Source organism: Leopardus geoffroyi, chromosome A1 (genome assembly GCF_018350155.1).
Source record: "Leopardus geoffroyi isolate Oge1 chromosome A1, O.geoffroyi_Oge1_pat1.0, whole genome shotgun sequence".
Taxonomy (NCBI): Eukaryota; Metazoa; Chordata; class Mammalia; order Carnivora; family Felidae; genus Leopardus; species Leopardus geoffroyi.
In genome coordinates, this window is record NC_059326.1 from 139,633,706 (window position 1) to 139,637,473 (window position 3,768).

A 3,768-nucleotide genomic window follows, 5' to 3' on the forward strand; every position below is an offset into this window, starting at 1 on the left:
TTTTTCAACGTTTATTTATTTTTGGGACAGAGAGAGACAGAGCATGAACGGGGGAGGGGCAGAGAGAGAGGGAGACACAGAATCGGAAACAGGCTCCAGGCTCTGAGCCATCAGCCCAGAGCCTGACGCGGGGCTCGAACTCACGGACCGCGAGATCGTGACCTGGCTGAAGTCGGACGCTTAACCGACTGCGCCACCCAGGCGCCCCCCTAAACCGATATTTTTAAATAGTTGTTAAATATTTTAGTTTAAGTTCTCTGTTACTCGTAACCAAATTTATTACAGGTGTGTAGCCCTGGGCAATTTGCTCTTTGGCAATTTATGGGGTTGCTCAGAAAAGCTGAGGTGGGCCTCTTTGGGCCATTATCCTTCTTTGTTTTGTTTCACACTTGCCTCGTGTGATCTTATCTACATCCTTGCAAGCTCTTCCTCTTTCCCCCTCACTCTTACAATCTTCTGCTGTCTCAACTGGGAGCCATACAAAGCTGGAAGGAGAAGATGGCATTGGAAAGATGAAGGTAAACAGGAGAAAGTTGTTGGGACATGACAAGTGAATTGGATACAGCCTTTGTCATCAACAGCACACTCCACTCTTATCAACTGAGACCAGGACCAGGTTTGTTAATGAGGGAGAAAAAATAGTGCTCATATTTCAGTCAAAATTCGTTCTTCCTTCCCTCCTTCATTTCACCTCCTTTCTTGGTCTTTCATTGACTTGTGAACCAGCCACCTTAGCCAAGAATCCCTAAGAATCTCAGGGATACACGACACTCACTCTGACTATAGATAGGCTGTTTCTACATTGTGTGAGGATTCTTTTTTCCTGAGGAGAGTAAATTCCTTTAAAAGAAAAAAAAATTATTCCAATACAGTTCATACCTACTCCCAACAGATTCTGAAAAGCTGGGGGGGGGGGGGGGAGCCTAAGAAGAGGAATGGGGGAACTGTGAAGAAGAAAACAAACAAAAACACAGTTAAACAGTGAAAACAGGCTCGGTGGGCAGAAGACATGTCGAATTGTGTGCACCCTTTCCTGTGGAGATCTTTGTTCGGGACTGCAAGAGAGGCTTCTGCTGTGGGGTGCAGCTCTAGGAAGTTTTAGGCATGAACAAGAAGCAGAATTTTAAGTTTTGCTGCTGAACAAAAGTAGCAAAAGAAGAGAAGTAGCTGAGACTTTTAGCCCCTGTGAGATGTCACCTTGGGTGACAGAAACTTGGGATTTTCTGCCAACCTGCTCATGACTGCCCCACCTTTTAAATCTCTCATATTCCAGAGTACTTTAATGTTTCTGCTTAAGTAGGGGCACCTGGGTGGCTCAGTCAGTTAAGCATCTGACTTCAGCTCAGGTCATGATTTTGTGGTTCAAGAGTTCGAGTCCTCCATGGGGCTCTGTGCTGACAACTTGGAGCCCGGAGCCTGCTTCTGATTCTGTGTCTCCCTCTCTCTCTGCCTCTTGCCTGCTCGTGCTCTGTCTCTCTCTCTCTCTCTCAAATATAAATAAACATTAAAAAAAAAATCTCTGCTTAATTAAACTTTCTGCTCCTGATCCATGTCAACCTCCATTCTTATTCTCACTTAGCTGAAATAGCCTTTCTTCAAACCATTTCCTTCCCTTGTTCAGAATGTACTGCATCCAAACTCCATGCCCTACCTCTTTCTCACTGGACCCTCTGCATATTTCACTCAGAACACTGACTCTATTATCTGGAAAGGTTCTGTTTGTGTCTGTTTTCTTATTGAACTCTATACTTTGGAGTTTGCCTAGCATAGAGACCCTTGTGTTGCGTATTTCTTGATCTTGGACAGGAGAGATAATCAATCATATTATCCGTCAAAGTTAAGTGGCCAATTATCACTTGCAAGGTACTAGTTAAAACACTATCCCTAAAATTAAAAAAAAAAAAAAAAAAAAGAGTATGTAAGAGAGAGAAAACTGCCTGAGGTTTGAAGATATAACTTTGAATGCAGCTGAGAACAGTGAATGGGAAATAAATAAGTAAATAAAGATGATTTTTCATTGAGATTATGAAATATTTTTTGCAATGGAGCGTCAGAAGCTTAGGCAATCACAACACGTGCTAATACAAAGCAGTACATATTATGTTGGTGCAAAAGCTAGCACCGTGGAGTTGTTTAGAGCATCCACTTGGGAGCCAAATTTCAAACTTCGTATTCTAACTCCACCACTTCCAAGCTGCATGAACTTAGGCCAGGTGCTTAATCTTTCTGTTTCTGTAGCTTCATCCCTCATGAAACGCAGATTCTACACACCTTTCTCATAGGACTGTTATGAGAATTAAAGGAGTTAATATCAATAAAGCACTTAGAAAAGTGTCTGGTACATAGAAAGAGTTATTTAAGTACTTATTCTTTTTCTTATTTTTGTTGTTGTTATAATTCTCTGACTTAATGCATGACCCATGACAATAAAAAGAGGGAAAAGTGAAGCTTGGAGGTCTAACACAGTTACATAGATAAATGCTAAGGGTAATATGGATTGAGATGGCAATTTGTACCGGGGCACCTGGGTGGCTCAGTCGGTTAAGTGTCTGACTCTCAATCTCAGTTTCAGGTCTTGATCTCAGGGTCTTAAGTTCAAGATCGCAGTATGGGCCATCCATTACTTTATTTTATTTTATTTTTTTTCCAACGTTTATTTTTATTTTTGGGACAGAGAGAGACAGAGCATGAACGGGGGAGGGGCAGAGAAAGAGGGAGACACAGAATCGGAAACAGGCTCCAGGCTCTGAGCCATCAGCCCAGAGCCTGACACGGGGCTCGAACTCCCGGACCGCGAGATCGTGACCTGGCTGAAGTCGGACGCTCAACCGACTGCGCCACCCAGGCGCCCCTGGCCATCCATTACTTTAAAAGAGGCTCTTAAAATTATACTTTAGTTTTTAATTTTTTTTTTTTTTTAAGTAGGCTTCATGCCCAGCATGGAGCCCAAAGTGGGGTTGAGCTCATGATCTTGAGATCAAGACCTGAGCAAAGATCAGGAGTTGGACACTTAACCGACTGAGCCACCCAGGTGCCCCAAAATTATACTTTAATAAACTCCTCGCTCTGAGAGTATACCCACAAGAAAAGAAGGCACATAGCTTCCCCTGACCCCATCTCCCACTTTTGCCTTCTCTCTTGTGTCCATGCCAAATTTTGTGATTTATCATTAAGTACAAATAACGAGTTAAGTGCAATAAAAGATTCTTTTGAAATACATTTTGGAACCCATATAGAAGATGTTTTAAGTACATAAAACCAGACAATTAGCTTTTTGTTTGCTTTTGAACCCATATATTCATTGGAATTCTCAATTAAGCAGAATTTGGGAACAAAACTTTCCAAATCTTGATCTAAAGCCTTTTGTGAAAACAGCTTCATAATCTTCCCTTGATTTTATATTAGTAAGTATTTGTATTATCTGTAACTTTTAATTCTGAAATATCTGACCTTTTAGGCTTCTAGGGACATTGAAAGTGTGAGTTTCTCAGCTATCAGTACTTACAGATTTTCCTCCCTCTCTCCTTTCCTTCCTTCCTTTCATCCTTCTTTCCTTCCATCCTTCTTACCTTCCTTCCTTCACTCCTTCTCCTCCTTCTGCTTTTTCTTCTTCCTCTTCCACTTCTTCCTCTTTTTCTTCTTTTCTCCTTCTCCTTCTCCTTCCTTTGATAAGACTTAGAATATTTCAATCTTGTTTGGTTCACTACAGTCTTCTTCACTGTGAAAACGGTTTCCTTCCACTATAATTAATTCAATAAATATTTAATA